This window comes from Phyllobates terribilis, unplaced genomic scaffold (genome assembly GCF_046119375.1).
Source record: "Phyllobates terribilis strain yellow unplaced genomic scaffold, ASM4611937v1 Scaffold_5__5_contigs__length_657084704, whole genome shotgun sequence".
Taxonomy (NCBI): Eukaryota; Metazoa; Chordata; class Amphibia; order Anura; family Dendrobatidae; genus Phyllobates; species Phyllobates terribilis.
The window spans coordinates 261,542,185-261,561,024 of NW_027362765.1; the positions used below are offsets into that span (position 1 = coordinate 261,542,185).

Here is an 18,840-nt window from a genome sequence, read left to right on the forward strand (position 1 = left end):
TGAGACCACGGTCACACGTTCAGTATTTGGTCGGTATTTTACCTCAGTATTTGTAAGCCAAAACCAGGAGTGGGTGATGAATACAGAAGTGGTGACCTGTTTCTATTATACTTTTCCTCTGATTGTTCCCCTCCTGGTTTTGGCTTACACATACTGAGGTAAAATACTGACCAAATACGGAATGTGTGAACGTGGTATTAGTCTCATCTAGTTTCTCTCAACTCTCTTCTATCAGAGTGCAGCACAAGATGAAGGGAGTAATTTCCATTAGTTTGGGGAATCCCATGGTCAGGACAATACAGCTTACCCTCTTTTACTTCTGTTGTTGAACTACAAGTGACATGTACTTTCTACTTTAGGCAAGGCATTCTGGGAATTACCGGTATTCAGCTAAAGACAAACCAAAATGTCCTATAACAGGCCTGCACAGCGTACGGCCCACATAAGGACCGCCAAACGGTTTGCAGCGGCTCGCCTAGCTGTCTGGTAGAGGCAGCTGCGTTCTTCCTATATTCAAATGTATGCGCGTCTTTCACATGAGAATACATTTTAAAACTTGGGCAGATGAGCACTAGTCAGCACCTGTCCCGATGTGCAGCGGCGTGAGGAGGTCAGCACGCTGCAGAAGGTGCCGCAGGGGCAGCGGATACAGTGGGCACTGGTATGCGTTCCATGGAGGAACTGAAAATTAAATGTGCTTTTATTTTAGAAGAGGGGGCTGGGGGGAGATGCGGATTGGTGTTACTGCGAGGGCACATTATGGGGCAATTGTCACATTGTCAAAAGGGGCATAGTCTATCAAGGAGCAGTGGGGTGGGGGACTTTATGCAGAGAGGCAGTGTGGGGGGAATATTATTGAGTGGCAATGGTTATGGAGAAGGGCAGTGTGTGGCGGATATTTTGTGCAGGAAGCACAGTGAGGGGCAGTTATTTATTCAGGGGCACAGCATGGGAGATACTTTTATCATTAAGGGCACCATTTCACTAAGTGCTACTGGAGACTGGGAGAAGACGGAAGTCTGCAGAGATGAGCTCTGGGCATCGGATTATTGTAAATGAGGGGCGGAAGGGCTCACTGAGCGCCATCATTTACATATGGAATGAAACGTTTTTTCTCTCAAACTTATTTTCTGAAGCTTACAATACTAGTATGATTTTTATAGGGACCAAGTCCCCTATATGAAGGTCTAAAGTTCAACTTTAATTTTGGGTGTGTCAAACTGCCTTTACAGGGAACCTGTCATGCAGACTGATCTGTGGACATCATGATATAGAGAAGGAGAAGCTGACCAGAATGATGTATAGGTTTGTTGGGAAAGATTCAGTATAACTTGTATTTTATCCATTGACATCCCTGGTGTCTGCTGCGTAAGGAGTCCTGTGGGCGGTCCTACTCTGTGACTGACAGCTATATCTGCATACAGTCATACAAGGAAGACTGTCAAATCACTGACTAGGACCAAATGCTGGACTTATACAGTACAGACCAAAAGTTTGGACACACCTCATTTAAAGATTTTTCTGTATTTTCATGACTATGAAAATTGTACATTCACACTGAAGGCATCAAAACTATGAATTACCACATGTGGAATTATATACTTAACAAAAAAGTGTGAAACAACTGAAAATATGTCTTATATTCTAGGTTCTTCAAAGTAGCCACCTTTTGCTTTGATGACTGCTTTGCACACTCTTGGCATTCTCTTGATGAGCTTCAAGAGGTAGTCACCGGAAATGGTCTTCCAACAATCTTGAAGGAGTTCCCAGAGATGCTTAGCACTTGTTGACCCTTTTGCCTTCACTCTGCGGTCCAGGTCACCCCAAACAATCTCGATTGGGTTCAGGTCTGGTGACTGTGGAGGCCAGGTCATCTGGCGCAGCACCCCATCACTCTCCTTCTTCGCCAAATAGCCCTTACACAGCCTGGAGATGTGTTTGGGGTCATTGTCCTGTTGAAAAATAAATGATGGTCCAACTAAACGCAAACCGGATGGAATAGCATGCCGCTGCAAGATGCTGTGGTAGCCATGCTGGTTCAGTATGCCTTCAATTTTGAATAAATCCCCAACAGTGTCACCAGCAAAGCACCCCCACACCATCACACCTCCTCCTCCATGCTTCACGGTGGGAACCAGGCATGTAGAGTCCATCCGTTCACCTTTTCTGCGTCGCACAAAGACATGGTGGTTGGAACCAAAGATCTCAAATTTGGACTCATCAGACCAAAGCACAGATTTCCACTGGTCTAATGTCCATTTCTTGTGTTCTTTATCCCAAACAAGTCTCTTCTGCTTGTTGCCTGTCCTTAGCAGTGGTTTCCTAGCAGCTATTTTACCATGAAGGCCTGCTGCACAAAGTCTCCTCTTAACAGTTGTTGAAGAGATGTGTCTGCTGCTAGAACTGTGTGTGGCATTGACCTGGTCTCTAATCTGGGCTGCTGTTAACCTGCGATTTCTGAGGCTGGTGACTCGGATAAACTTATCCTCAGAAGCAGAAGTGACTCTTGGTCTTCCTTTCCTTGGGCGGTCCTCATGTCAGCCAGTTTCTTTGTAGCGCTTGATGGTTTTTGCAACTGCACTTGGGGACACTTTCAAAGTTTGCCTAATTTTTCGGACTGACTGACCTTCATTTCTTAAAGTAATGATGGCCACTCGTTTTTCTTTACTTAGAATTTGTATTATGGCAAGAAAAAAGTAGCTAACAGTCTATTCAGTAGCACTATCAGCTGTGTATCCACCTGACTTTTGCACAACACAACTGATGGTCCCAACCCCATTTATAAGGCAAGAAATCCCACTTATTAAACCTGACAGGGCACACCTGTGAAGTGAAAACCATTTCCGGTGACTACCTCTTGAAACTCATCAAGAGAATGCCAAGAGTGTGCAAAGCAGTCATCAAAGCAAAAGGTGGCTTCTTTGAAGAACCTAGAATATAAGACATATTTTCAGTTGTTTCACACTTTTTTGTTAAGTATATAATTCCACATGTGTTAATTCATAGTTTTGATGCCTTCAGTGTGAATGAACAATTTTCTAAGTCATGAAAATACAGAAAAATCTTTAAATGAGAAGGTGTGTCCAAACTTTTGGTCTGTACTGTATGTCCACAAACACCAGAGATAAATAATTTTGAAATTTTTGCCACTAAATTTAGATCCAAGCAGCTCCATATCAGCCTCCCTGCAGATCAGATACCATTTTTCAATATAACAGGCTCCCTTTAATAGGTTAGGGTGCTTTCACATTGCATTCAGGCACCCGTTCAGTGGCTTCGAACCCCCCACAAAATGGGATTTGGGCATAAGAGCAGATGGGGCCATAGACTATAATGGTGTCGGCACAGCGAATGTGCGCTCTAAAGTGCATCATTCTCGGGCGTGTACACCTACTGGAGGCAGGCACCCAGACGCAGTCTACCATGTTTGGATGTCCGCCTCCAGTAGGCGTATGCGCCCGAAAATGATGCACGACAGAGCCCACATTCGCTCTACCAGCACCATTATAGTGCATATGCCCAAATCCTGTTTTGCGGGGGGGTTCGACCTGATGGGGGTCACTGAATGGGTGCCTGAATGCAATGTGAAAGCTCCCTTAGCACAGACCATTCTGTTGGTAAAGCTTTTCTCAATTCCCATAGGAAAGCAACTACCAGACTAAAGTATGGTGATAAAAAGCTAATATAAAATATGCTAGTTTCTTTATATAATTCTCATAGTTTTCATTAAAAAATAACCTAAAGTTTGCAAAGCTGAATTGTATTTTTTTTGTGTACATTTATCATTCTGGCTCAGTCGGTGTGAAAGATATGTTGCCTAACTGGATCAATCTCATCTGGTCCGACCACTTTCCTAAAATACTACGGAATTCTGCTTTACTCACGTACCTGTCATATAATCGGCATGTCGATTGCAATCAAAGAGGAAAACTACTAATATTTTAATTAGAGAGTCATTTGGAGGAGCAAGTAACAAGAAATAATATACCTGGGAACTGATTAGGAAACATCCTGCTTAGTCCGGATGTAGCTACCAGGCACAATACAAGTGGATGTGCCCTAATGGATCTGCAGAATGCATTTAGTTTCAGGCTCTCTTTTTCATTTACCTGCATTTTCATAACAATTTTTGTCAAAAAATAATACATAAAATGCCATTGTTTTACATGATTTTTCCACGATTCCCATTCTCTATGGAAATAATCACGGACCACGGACAATTCAAGAACACGTGTTTATGAGGGAGTCTGCAAATGAGTACACAAAAAGAAAAAGTGGGCACTGCTGGGGAATAATAATCACAAATAGAAAGGGGTGCTACAGTAACCTGATGTAAAGACACAAAATTATTCGGAAGAAAAAGACTCAGGATATATAACCATGCACACCCAATGTTGGAAAAGTGAAAAAAATCTTTATTACATGATTACATTTAGACAACAAAAGAAAAAATTTTTGAAAGCATTTAAAACAGACAAAAACATGTGCAATCTTCATATGGGGGAATTCATGATAATATGCATAAAAATAGCAATAAACCCCACTAGGTTATGTGCCACAGGTATATTTTACATCACTTATATAACATTCGATTAATGTAGACCAACTAAGCAACCCTGGCTATAAATAGCACAGCATAACCAGTCAAAATATGTGTTTATGACAAAGCAAACCCCCCTAAATAATATAAGTGAATCAAGGAATGAGTAGGAGAGATGGTCTATTGGCAATGGGGGCCCATATTTTAGAGGTATTGGCCAGATTGTGTCACCAAAGTCATATATGACGTGGCACAGTTGATCCACATATAAATAACAAGCCAGGCATTCCTGAGTGGTCAAGTCAAGAAAATAAGTAAATAAAAAATATATGGAAGAATAATTACCTGCTGGCACCAGAGACCCTACGCGTTACGCTGCTCAGACGCAGCTTCGTCAGGGGTATGTTGTCTAAGAGCACATGTGTGTGTTATATAGGTGATCCCAAATGGTGTGACTAGTTTCAGGTGAGTGTTTGTCTCCCTATGGTGTGTAGACAGGCCTGTTCTCATCAGAATGTGTTCCACCCCGCCCACGTGGAACGCAAACGGAAATGGGTTAAACGTCATATCCGGTCCAAAGCAGAGGGCGCCAAATACAGCCCTGAAGCTATTATTGTCAAAGGTGCGTCCCACCCGTACCATACGGTGGAACGGGGTTGGAAGTAAAGTAAACGTCATATCCAGTCAGAAGGGTAAACACGCAGAGCAATGAACCATGCACGTAGTCATAATAAAGAAGAGGCTTGCGTTCCACGATGGAACGCAAAAGCCCCAGGAGCAGCGCGTCATCGCAGAGAATAATAGTGATCACACAAGAAAGTGCTAGCATTTTCTTGTGTGATCACTATTATTCTCTGCAGCGGACGCGCTGCTCCTGGGGTTTTTGCGTTCCATCGTGGAACGCAAGCCTCTTCTTTATTATGACTACGTGCATAGTTCATTGCTCTGCGTGTTTACCCTTCTGACTGGATATGACGTTTACTTTACTTCCACCCCCGTTCCACCGTATGGTACGGGTGGGACGCACCTTTGACAATAATAGCTTCAGGGCTGTATTTGGCGCCCTCTGCTTTGGACTGGATATGACGTTTAACCCATTTCCGTTTGCGTTCCACGTGGACTGGGTGGAACATATTCTGATGAGAACAGGCCTGTCTACACACCATAGGGAGACAAACACTCACCTGAAACTAGTCACACCATTTGGGATCACCTATATAACACACACATGTGCTCTTAGACAACATACCCCTGACGAAGCTGCGTCTGAGCAGCGTAACGCGTAGGGTCTCTGGTGCCAGCAGGTAATTATTCTTCCATATATTTTTTATTTACTTATTTTCTTGACTTGACCACTCAGGAATGCCTGGCTTGTTATTTATATGTGGATCAACTGTGCCACGTCATATATGACTTTGGTGACACAATCTGGCCAATACCTCTAAAATATGGGCCCCCATTGCCAATAGACCATCTCTCCTACTCATTCCTTGATTCACTTATAATATTTAGGGGGGTTTGCTTTGTCATAAACACATATTTTGACTGGTTATGCTGTGCTATTTATAGCCAGGGTTGCTTAGTTGGTCTACATTAATCGAATGTTATATAAGTGATGTAAAATATACCTGTGGCACATAACATAGTGGGGTTTATTGCTATTTTTATGCATATTATCATGAATTCCCCCATATGAAGATTGCACATGTTTTTGTCTGTTTTAAATGCTTTTAAAAAATTTTTCTTTTGTTGTCTAAATGTAATCATGTAATAAAGATTTTTTTCACTTTTCCAACATTGGGTGTGCATGGTTATATATCCTGAGTCTTTTTCTTCCGAATAATTTGGAGTCTGCAAATGAAGAATCGGCCAAAACATACTGAAAGTATAGAGTCATCTTGAGGCTAGGGTCAGATGGGCGTAGATGCTCTCATTGCATAATCTGCCCGATTCTGTTGAAAGGACACTCCGATCAAACTCTGATGTGATGATGATGAATGCGATCAGATTCTCTCAGATGAGGAGAAGATGGAGAAAAAAAATGTTTCCATCTTCTCCATTGTGTCAGGGCTCGGAAATCGGACTGCACTCCAATGATTTCCACACCCATTGACTTGCATGCCTGAGTGTGATCAGAATATTGGATCAGATGGAAATTACAAGCCCTTATAGGGGATATTTTAAATACCGTATATTCCGGTGTATAAGACGACCCCCCTACTTTCCTGTTAAAATATAGAGTTTAGGATATATTCACCGTATAAAACTACCCCTTTTCCAACGCATACCAAACACCGGTAAAAATTAAAAAAAAAACAGATTTGAATTTAACCTGGTCCTTTTTTAATTTAAATTCTTATGACATGCAGGTATATAGCAGGAAAACTGTCACTCATAAACATAAGGCATACAACAACAACATTACTATCATCCATTTTCATCAGCGGCATACACCGGTACCCGACAATTTACAACAGAAAGAATAGAGCTTCACACATAGATTAGATAGATAGAAATATTTCAGTCACATATATATGAAGTACAGTGACATTGTTGCTTACTGTACTTGTCATTTAGTGTAAAGGATTTATTAAAAAATATAATAGTGTTTTCGTGCACCGTCTCTTTAAAAAAGCCGGCCGGCAATTCAGCATCTGTACCCGACAATTTAGAATAGAAGGAATAGAGAATCATACATAGATTAGATAGATAGAAACATGTCAGTCACATATATATGAAGTACAGTGACAGTGTTGATTACTGTACTTGTCATTTAGTGTTAAAATAAAGGATTTATTTTAAAAAAAATTGGCGTGGGGTTCCCCTTAATTTTAGTCTCTAGCGGAGGTTAAGCAGACAGCTGGGGCAGATGTTTGAAGCCTGGGAAGGGGGTAATACCCACGGAGCTTCCCAGGCTACTAATATCAGCCCCCAGCTGAATACCTAGCCTTTACTAGCTATTAAAATGTCGGACCCCCCCAAAAAAATGACGTGGGGTCCCCCCTATTTTAATAGCTAGCAAAGGCTAGGCAGACAGCTGGGGGCTGATATTAATAGCCCAGGAAGGGTGCCATGAATATTGGCCCCCTCCCAGGCTAGAAACACCAGCCGTCAGCCGCCCCAGAAATGGCGCATCCATAGGATGCGCCAATTCTGGCACTTAGCCTCGCTCTTCCACGCTGCCCTGGTGCGGTGGCAGGGGGTAATAGGGCTGGGGTTCATGTCAGCGCCAGCTGCCATGAAGCCCAGGTTAGTAATGATGGGCGTCTATAAGACACCCCCATTACTAACCTACAAAGTGTTAAAAAGAAAAAACACACACTACACCAAGAAAAAAATAATTTATTTGAAATAAACCACACCATTTTATTTAATTCTTAGTTTACTAAAAAAAAAATAGTTACCTGTCCACGTTCCTGCGCTGATCTCCCATGCACAGCTGTCACATCTGGAGATGGTGACAGCTGTGCATGGCTGCTGTAAGCTCACGCTGCCGGGAACACGTCCGCTCCCGGCAGTGGGAGCCACTGACTGAGGTCACCGGAGTGCATTCAGTCAGCGCAGCTCCGGAGACCTCCTTTACGGCACTGCTGTACCGTGGGAATTTCTCACGATACAGCAGGGCCGTAAAGCAGCTAACCGGAGCAGCGCTGCCTGAACTCCGGCGAACCCGCTTATGCAATGACGGGGCTGCTTTACGGCCCCGTCATTCTAGCGGCGGCAGCGGTTCAGAGCGGTCACATTCTATGTGGCTGCTCTAAACTGGAGATCTTCGTGGGACACTCGTGGACTACTACGGAGGGGTAAGGATAAGGTTGTGGTTTATTATTTTATATTTTATTACAGGAGATCGATGGCTTCGGGGAATTAGGTGTCTAGGTGAGTATAGGTGTAGTTTTTTATTTTTTACTTTATTTTAGGTGGCTATCGGCGGGGACAGGTAATGTATGAACTAATTTATTGTAGGTAACCACTGGCCACCAATGACATGTATTTAACATTTATTGGGGACACAGTAGGGCAATTTATATAGCAGGATCAGGCTGATGGGAACTACTGCTCCCATCGAGCTGATCCTGCTGGCAGGAGTGGACGGGGGACAGACATAGGCCGATGGGAGTAGAAGTGTCACATCGGCCTATGTCTGCCTGCACGCACACACATCGCACAGACACCGCGCACACATCACACAGACACCGCACAGACACCGCACACACTCGCAGACACACGCACAGACACCCGCACACACCAATCATGACGGGTCTGGGAGGTGAGGCTGACCTGTGAGACCGTGGGAAAGTTCATGTGAGTTCATGCAATGCAGTCAAGCATGAACTCACATGAACCCTCTGAGGGCACCGCGGCGACTTCAAATGAATAGCTGATCGGCATCACCTGATACCTCAGCTGTTCATTTGAAATAACCGGCGGGAAAGCGCAGCACAGAACGGGAAAGCCGGCGGTGAAGTCTTTTCACTGCCGGCTTCCCCGCCCGGGTCCTTCGCTCCCCGCTCCTTTGTGCTGCACTCCCCGCCAGGTCCTAACTTACGATCGGGATGGGAGGTGGCGAGGGGAGCGGAGGATCGGGGTGGGAGGCTGCGGGGAAGCAGTATGGGGCTCTGTGATTGTTTAAAAGCCGGCGGCTTTTTACCGCCCGCTGGCTTTTAAACAATCAGGAGAATTCTCCCACGCTGGGATGGCATTCTGATGACAGGCTGGATCTCAGCTGAGCTCTGCCATCCAGCTTGTCATCCTTCAGAGACACTGCAGAGCGCAGGCATTATGGGAACTTCCGATTCCGGTATTCGATATTGTAAAAGTATCGGAATTAAGTATCGGAATTCCGATACCGCGAATATCGGCCGATACCCGATATTACAGTATCGGAATGCTCAACACTACTTTACACAGAAGCGATGCGAACTTCCCAGCTCCGGACACAGCGCAGCGCTTCTGTGACAAGTGAAAGCTGTCGGCACAGAAGCCCTGCGCTGTGTCCGGAGCTGGGAAGACACTGCGATGTGTCAGAAAAGTTCGCTAGGTTCTGTCTGTCTCCGCTGCTGGGAATACGCTGCGCTGTGTCCCAGGCCTGAGAAGACACAGCACAGCGATGTGTCAGTTTCAGCACAGAAGCGCTGACTGTCTGGACCTACCGCTGCCGTATTTTAACTCCCTCCACCTTATATTAACTCCCACATGGCAGGGATAAGGCCACGGCAGCTTATTAACACCCCCAGAGTATCCCCGCATGTCAATTTCTGAAAGTTCAAAAACATTACCGGCGTATAAGACGACCCCAGACTAGACAGAAGATTTTTCAGTCTTCAAAAGTCGTCTTATACGCCGGAATATACGGTAAATTCTCTAAACTATTGCCAAGGTAACACTAAAAGCAGAAAGTACATATGAATGTAGCCATTTCCTTCGTAAAAGGAGCCACGCATCTGCTAGATGTACAGAATATTTATACAGTATTATAAAACTCTCACGCCTTAAGGCCTAAATCACGTCATTTTTTTTGCACACCTGTGCTATCCATTTCTTAAACTTTAAGAAAAAAAAGTACACAGACACCTTATCTTTCAGGCCTCTATTCAAAAACGTATCTAAATGTTTCACCACAAAAACAAAAACAAACAAAAAAAGTCAGAAAACAGGGGCATTATCTCCTACTTTGATTCGATTTGCACGCCAATGTTTCAAATAGACAGCAGCACATAGATGTGATCTGTTGACCCGTGTGCTGTCCATTTACAACAGAATGAGAATGCAGCTCTGAAGACCATTTTTCAATCTATTCTATTCACGATCAAACTCACTAAATATAATTTTTTTTTACATAAAAAAGTAACATTTATAAGAAATGTAGAAAAAAAAATATCTCCAAAGCTAAATATGATATCAAACATATCAGTAGTTCATTTCTGTCTGTAATGCCAAACGTAGAGATCTCCTGCAACCCACTGCAGGGCGACAGTCTGTCACCTGACGCACTCGTGACATATGCTGTGTATTGTAGTGTCAGTACAACCATTGTTTCTCCAGCAGGAGATTAACACTACTGGACTACAGCTCACATGCCAGGCAGTCCAGTTCATGTGTGTAACCCCGCCCCCACCACTGATTGGCAGCCTGTTGACAAATCACAGTATACACAGGAAGCTGCCAGTAATAGGTGTGGGTGGGTTATACACAAATCAGAAGTCTTAGCAAGGATTGTATCAAAACTACACAAATCAGTCCAGTAAGTGACACATCCCTGGAATCAGGCTTTCTTGTCCTGTATTGTCCTGCTCTCAGATTATATAGAAAAACCTGCTGACAGAGACCCTTTAAATCGTCCAATTTATCCATTTATTTTTCATCTCTGCTAATAAAATGAACTAGATAGAAGTGAGAAACCTCCTCAAAAAAACAAATACACACTGACTACAAAATCAAAAATAAATAAATAAACTTGAATTAATTAGATCCTTTGATCGCTGCTATTAGCCAAATAACTCCATGTTTTTCTGTGCTCTTTTGCCTTATAGGAGGGATCCTGAGCCCATATTCCTCTTCCTTTACAAAGAGCGATGACGGATCGGCTTTAATAAAGGAAGTGGGTTGTGTTCTCTAAATAATTGAGTTTTTGATGAACAGCCCAGCATTGAAATGATGGAGAGTACCGTATGTTTTTTGCTTAAAAACATTTTAATTAATAGGCTGCGAACATGGCTTTATTCGCAATGTATCAGCTCAGACTACCAGAATCAGCTTCAGTGTTTACAGGAGTCTGGCTCTATGTGCCCCCATAAGACTCACATTGGGGGGTCTTCTAAAGATGCACAGAGAGACTGACTGGTCGTTCACACTGAAGTTGCAGTATGATTTATGTCGTCCGCATGCAGATCATGTGGTACAAAACCCCCCCCCCAAAAAAACAGAACAAAGCTGATAATTCAGAAAAAAAAGCTATTGAGATTTTAAACTTCGCAACTATTCAGATCCCCCCCCCCCCCCCCCCCAAGGGCTTCTATAGATAGAAAAAGTATAAGTTGCAGAAGAATAACTTACATCTAAAACAGTTTTCTATGTCTATGTTGTACAACCCAGACCTGTTGAGGAAAGCAGAGAAAAACCGCCCCCGGGGCTGCAGTGAATGAAAGGACGTAAGTAAAAAGTGAATAAAGTGACACGAATCCTCAAATAGAGTGCTGTACTTGAAAGGGTTGTCACCGGAAATAATGATAAGGTGCCAACATGGAGCTACAGCGCCCCTGCATGTTCAATTGTAGTGGAGAGTTTAGTTGTGGCAGGGACACCTGCGAAGATGTAGAACAAAATACATCTGCCAATTATTAAAAAAATAATTAATTGTTCACCGGGTCTCCATCAACACAACCAATAGTACGAGTGCATGCAGCGTGCTACCTGGGGCGGAGGAGCGATGTACGGCACATAGAGGCCACGTACGGAGCAGCTGAGGAGCGATGTACTGCACATAGAGGCCACATACGGAGCGGCTGAGGAGCGATGTACTGCACATAGAGACTATATATGAAGTGGCTGAGGAGTGATGTACTGCAGATGGAGGATGTATATAGAGGGGCTGAGGAGTGATGTACTGCAGATGGAGGATGTATATAGAGGGGCTGAGGAGTGATGTACTGCACATAGAGGCCACGTGCGGAGTGGCTGAGGAGCTATGTACTGCAGATGGAGGCCACGTACGGAGAGTCTGAGGAGCGATGTACTGCACATAGAGGCTATATATGAAGTGGCTGAGGAGTGATGTACTACAGATGGAGGTTGTATATAGAGGGGCTGAGGAGTGATGTAATGCACATAGAGGCCATGTATTGAGCGGCTGAGGAGCGATGTACTGCACATAGAGACTACATATGAAGTGGCTGAGGAGCGATGTACTGCAGATGGAGGTTGTATATAGAGGGGCTGAGGAGTGATGTAATGCACATAGAGGCCATGTATGAAGCAGCTGAGGAGCTATGTGCTGCAGATGCAAGCTGTATATAGAGGGGCTGAAGAAAGATGAACCAAAGTTGGAGGCTATGTATAGATGGGTTGAGGAGCAATGTACTGCAGGAGGAACCTGTATATAGAGGGCTGAGAGGAGTAATGTACTGTAGGAGGGGGCTGAGCAGCAATGTCCTGTAGGGTGGGCTGTGAGGAGTACTTCTCAGTCTGTAACATGAGCCCACACAGCAGCACACCTGTCTGGCCAGAGTGCAGTGCTTCTGGCTGGGAGATAGCCAGTCATGGACATTGTATCTAGGGGTAATAAGGCTGTAGGTGGCACTAGAGTTCTAGTCCTCTTCCTCTGTGAAGAGACAATTTGCATATTTCCCAGAGGAGCATTGCGGCTTTAAAAGTCTCCTCACCTGATGCGCTTGACACGTCACTCTCAACAAGGAGAAATGTTACCCCTAGATACCGGTCTGACACCTCTCATCCAGCCAAACCAGAACTAACACTTTGCACTGACAAAGGGCAGTACCCCGAAACACAGTGTCTGCAAACTGAGTTTCTAGTTCTGGCTTATATCCTAAGTCATGTGATAAGGCTCGTTAAAGGGTCATTACTGACTTTTAGGATTGCTACTTCCTATAGGTGGTACTCGAGTTCTGGTCTTCTTCCTCTCTGAAGAGACAATTTGCATAACTGGCTGTGACACCTGATGAGAGTGATCACTCCGCAGTACTCCGGTTCTTGGGCGATGCGGTCAGTGTGCATCTGATTGTGTCACACTGGAGGCAGCACTCATCTGGTTATGCTTTAATATGGCAATGTGATAGAGCAGCGCCTTTGGGATTAGGGGTAAAGTGATATACATTTCACCAAAATCAATATTTATACAACAGAAGTGCACTGTGTGGAGCGTTATTATATTCTGGGGTAGGGGTGATTAACAGATTATTACCAAAGGATGTAGTTACTACCCCCAGAAATCACCAAAAGTGGGGCTCTGCAACCCTAGAGAACGATGCGCTCTGCAGATCCGTCCTGTATAGAGGGAAGGTGTGCATGCTCAGCCTCCACTTCATTCATTGTCTACGGGATTGATGGAAATAGTGTACTACTGTATGCTCGGCAGTTCCGTAGACAATGCGTGAAGCGGAGGCTCTGTATGCACACCGCGCTGATCTTGGGGTTCCAGAAACCACTCAACAGTGGGACCCCCAGTGATCAGAAGGTTATCCTCTGTTCTATAGATAGGGGATAACCATTATATTACAGGAGGTGTGTGATTATAATCCCAGGAGGTGGGGGAAGATTATTACAGTGGGGTATTTTAGTTCTGGGGATTAATTGTTATGCAGAATGGGTGTGAAATTATAATCCGAGAAAAGGGGAGAATGACTACTGCAGAGGGGGCCAACATGTAAATAACCTGGGGGGGGGGGGGGTTGGAAGATTTCTAGGATATTATGGGTGCAAGAGGGTATGATAATATAATCAGGTGGTAGTAGGGGAATGATTTATTAAATGAGAATGTGCAGAGTAATAGAACTTTTCCTCAGGTCTTCCCCCCCATCTGTCCAGGCCGTTCTCATCTAGGGCTGTAACGTTATCAATGGAGCGGTCATCCTGTCCGTCATTCCACTCCTACTATCACAATGAGGTCACCTGCAGCCATGCAGAAGACACTGCGGTTCCATTTAGGACTTTTATCTTTATACGATCACTTCTTGAACAGGACATAATTTATGTCACTGCAGAAAAAAAACAAATGGAAAAAAATGATAAAAAAAATAGCTTTCCATGAAGAGAATAAAAAAAACATAAGAAAAACCTCTCGCAAAAGTGTTCCATTAACCACAGGCAGCAAGAAAAACTGACAGGTTCCCTCCTTATGCTTTATTTTTAGGCTATGTGCACACGTAGCGTTTTTGATACATTTCCGCAACGGTTTTTCGACGCGAAAATGCTTGCTAATCGGTCTGCCAGCTATTGTAATGGTAATCCTGATGTGCTGTGCGCATGATGCAGAAATTTCCACTCAGGATTACCATTGCAGAAAAAAAAACGCAGCATGTCAATTGTGCGCGCGTTCCCACTGCGAATTCGCGCCTATTGACTTTAATTGAACAGCAGCAAATCCACAGGTATAATATTTATACCTGCGGATTTGCTGTGTTTCAATTAAAGCCAATGGGAGGTGTAACGCTGCGGAAACGTGCTGCGGGTGGTACCCGGGTCGGCAGAGGAGGCATACTACTCCCCTCATCCGACCACCGCTCCCGCTGATAACAGCGAGAGTGGTGCGGCTGAGGGGAGCAGTAGTCTCCTCAGCCGACCAGGGAACCACTGGCAGTAAGAAAATTTTTAAAAAAAAGCAACAAAAAAACCCCCCACTTCTCTCACCTGTCTGGCGATGTCCCCCGGCGATGTCATCCCCCCCCCAGAACACTGCTGGGAGCATGCTCGCTCCCAGCAGTGTACTGCGCTGCCAGGACCTACGGTCACGTGAGCAATCAGCTGAAGATCAACTGAGAGCTCACATGACCTCACCGTGGGAACAGTCTCAAGAATTTTCCCACCAATACTGGTGGTGAGCTCAACGGGGCTGATCAGCTGATATATACTTTTATTTCATTAAAATACTTTATTCTGGCCATGTACTTACTGAAAAAGCGGCGACCATTTTACTACGTGGTTAGTAATGGGGGCGTCTTATAGACGCCCTTCATTAGTAAAATGAGCTTCACGTCAGCCGCCAATACAAGGCTGAAATGAACCTCAACCCCATTACCCCACTGCCACCGCTACAGGGCAGTGGGAAGAGCGAGGCTAAGCGCCAGATTTGGCGCATCTTATGGATGCGCCATTTCTCGGACTGCTGAGGGGTGATATTATTAGCCACGGAGGGGGCTAGTACTCATGGCCCCTTTCCTGGCTATTAATATTAGCCCGCAGCTATATGTTTACCCTTGTCTGGTTAGATTTTATAGGGGGACCCCAAGTCAATTTATTTCTAGGGTCCCCCTGTAATCTGGCCAGTAAAGGCTAAACAAACAACTGGGCTGATATTAATAGCCAGGGAACATTGTTAGCTAATGGCCCCTTCCCCGGCTACTAATATCAGCCCCCAGGGGTCAGCTTTCCCTCTGCTGGTTATAAAAATGATGCGGGAGCCCACGCTTTTTTTTTTTTTTTATTTTTTTTTTTAATTTTAGGCTATATGCCCACGATTCGGACGTAGCAGCGCTTTGGGCGCATATTTCTGCTGTGTCCAAAACGTTGCATTCTATAGAATGCAGGTAAATCCACATGTGTTCCACTGAACAATGCAGATTTACCACATTCAATACTTTCTAGTGGTCAAATTTCTCTTGCGGAGACTAGCGACTCAGCAAGAGAATTCGACATGCTGCAATCCTTAAAGACGTGCTGCATGTCAGCGTCCATGGGTGATTCGCAGCCTGTGATGCAAATTTAGTGGACTTGGGATTTCTAGAGATCTCATCCACTATGCTGTAACATCTGGACACTGCGGGTTTGACACTGTATAAAACACAGCTTCAAACCTGCAGTGGCTCCTGATTATGGCAACATACCCAAACTCACCCACAGCATGTCAATTTCTGTAGCAGACACGCTAGTCTCCGCTGTAGACTTTGACCGACTGAAGTGTCATTATATGCGGTGGATTCACATGTACCGGCAATAAAAGTGCGGCATTAGAAAGACAGCATTTTGGACGCAGCAAAAATAAGCTGCATTCAAAGCGCTGCTGAGTGCTGATGGGGGGGGGGGGGGGTGTGTAGCGGCTAACGAAACAGCTGTGAGCTGTTAACAATAGCCAGGGACCATGTTTGCCTAATGACACCTTCCTAGGCTAAAATAGCAGCTCACAGCAGCCCCAGAAATCGCATGAATGAAAATGCTAATGAAGATTAGGTGATTGGAATTAGCTGACACCTAGCTCTTTTGTATGGTGATGACAAGGTGTCAATCAGACCCTTTCATCACCAAACCTAATTAAAATCAAGAGTTAAATAAAGACACAGAGCAAACACTTTATTTGAAATACAATAGGCACATTCTTTAATCATTTAAATTAACCAATATACTTACCCCAGTTCTGACAGTAATCCAAGGGTTTAAGCAATGTCCCAAGAAATAACTTTATTTAGTTCCAAAAAGCATTCATTGATGTACAAAAACGCTTCAAAAATTGCATCACAAACGAGTAAAAAACGCAGCAAAACCGCATAGTTTTTCTGCAGCGGTTTTGCTGCCAAGGAGATGCAGAAACCCTGCGGAAATATCTGCTTCAAATTCTGAACGTGCGCACATAGCCTAAAGGGAATCAGGATTTTACTACTGCATCAGAGAGCAGCATGATATAGGGGCAAAGACCATGATTTCAGTGATGTGTCACTTCTTGGGCTGCCTGCTATAGTTTTAATAAAATCACTGTTTTCTTCGCTGCAGATGTATCAATTCTCTGAATGATGAGCTCTGTATAACCAAGCCCCCACAACTGATTGGCAGCTTTCTGCCTATGCAATGTACACAGAGCTGAAGTGCAATATACTGCAGATGGAAGCAGTACATAAAATGTGGTTGCTAATTGAGAATTAGCCTATCACATTTAGGGCTCGCTCACATGACCATATAACATGGCCGAGTGCGATCTGATGATTTATCAGATAATACTCGGCCCAATGTTATACTATGGGGCAGTGCAGATCTGCGATTTTTTTTCTCCTGCCAATCCGGCATGAGAAAACAATCGCTAGCTGCAAGTGCATCTGATAATCGAATCACATTGCACTTGCCCATACAAGTCTATGGGTGCGTGTGAAACATCAGACTGCACTCAGATGTCATCTGAGTTCCAAGATGTCATCTGAGTGCAGTAGGATGTACAAGCACAGAGACAGTGGAGAAGATGGAGAAATTAAGTTCTCCGTCATTTCTGCATGTTTGATACGATTCTCTCATGCGAGAGAGAATTGGATGATGATAATAATAATTATTTATTTTTATATAGCGCCAATATATTCCACAGCACTTTATATACATTATCATTGCTGTCCCCATTAGGGCTCACAATCTACATTCCCTATCAGTATGTCTTTGGAGTGTGGGAGGAAACCGGAGAACCCAGAGGAAACCCATGACACTCAGCTCAAAGTGCTAACAGAGTTTGATCCAAGTGTCATTACCATAATCGGCCCAGTTCTCCCATATGAGAATTGATGGCCGTATGAGTGACCCAGGCCTCAAACACATGGTAAATAGTAGTCAGTACACAACTCCCATGACTTACAGTGATTATGAATAACCCCATATAAAGTTTTGCTGCTCTAGTAAGATTTCCTGACATTTTCTTATTTGCATTTTACAGGAAAAGCCATGGTCTGTAAGCAGCTTACAACACAGCAAAGGGATCTGATTGTTGAAAGTCACTCACGGAAAGGGTACAAGAAAATTTCCAAGACATTAGGCATACCATGGAACACTGAAGATGGTTATCAAGAAGTGGATTAAATTTGGCACATCGACATTACCTAGAATTGGACGTCTCTCAACAAATGATGAAAAGACAAGACAAAAAGAAAATTGGTCCTGGAGACTGCCAAGAGGCATAGAGAAATATTAAATGAGCTGCCGGAATATCAGTCATTTGTTAAAAAGCTGAAGAGGAATTTCACCTTTCAGCACAACAAGGACCCTAAGCATGCCTCCAAACCAACAAAAGAATGACTTTGCCAGAAGAAGATCAAAGTTTTGCAATGGACAAACCATAGACCAGACCTGAATCCAATTCAAAACCGGTGGCTTGTCCTGATGAGGGCGCTGTATACAGGAGATCTGACAGGTTTGGAGTGCAATTGCAAGGAAGAGTGGGCAAAGATTACCAATTCTGGTAGACTCCTACCCAAAGAGACTGAATCGTGTCAGAAATTCAAAGCGTACTTCAATAAAGTATTAGTTTAAGGGTGTGCATATTTATGCAACACCATTTTTCCCACTCGAAAGAATTTAACTTTAGTTCAATGGAAGTGTATATATTGTGAATGACATTTAGGCTATGTTCACACATGACGGGTTTTGCAACGTATTCTGCAGCAGATTTTTATGCAATTTTTCAGCTGCGTTTTGCAGAACCAGCAAAGTCTATGAGAAACCAGAATTCTCTGTTCACACATGTTGTTGTTTTTTTTGCTGCGTATTGTGTGCCTTGGTTGTGTTTTTGGAAAATAGGGCATGTCACTTCTTTCAGCGTTTTTATACCCATAGGAAGCAATGGGTGGTGAAAAAAACGCAACAAAACCTGTGTTTTTAAT

At 43.9% G+C, this 18,840-nt stretch overlaps 1 protein-coding gene across 3 annotated transcripts in view; it reads right to left on the bottom strand.

The window, feature by feature from the left end:
• TBC1D16 (TBC1 domain family member 16) overlaps positions 1 to 18,840 on the bottom strand; it is a 77,417-nt gene that overhangs the window by 52,444 nt on the left and 6,133 nt on the right. The window lies entirely within an intron of this gene.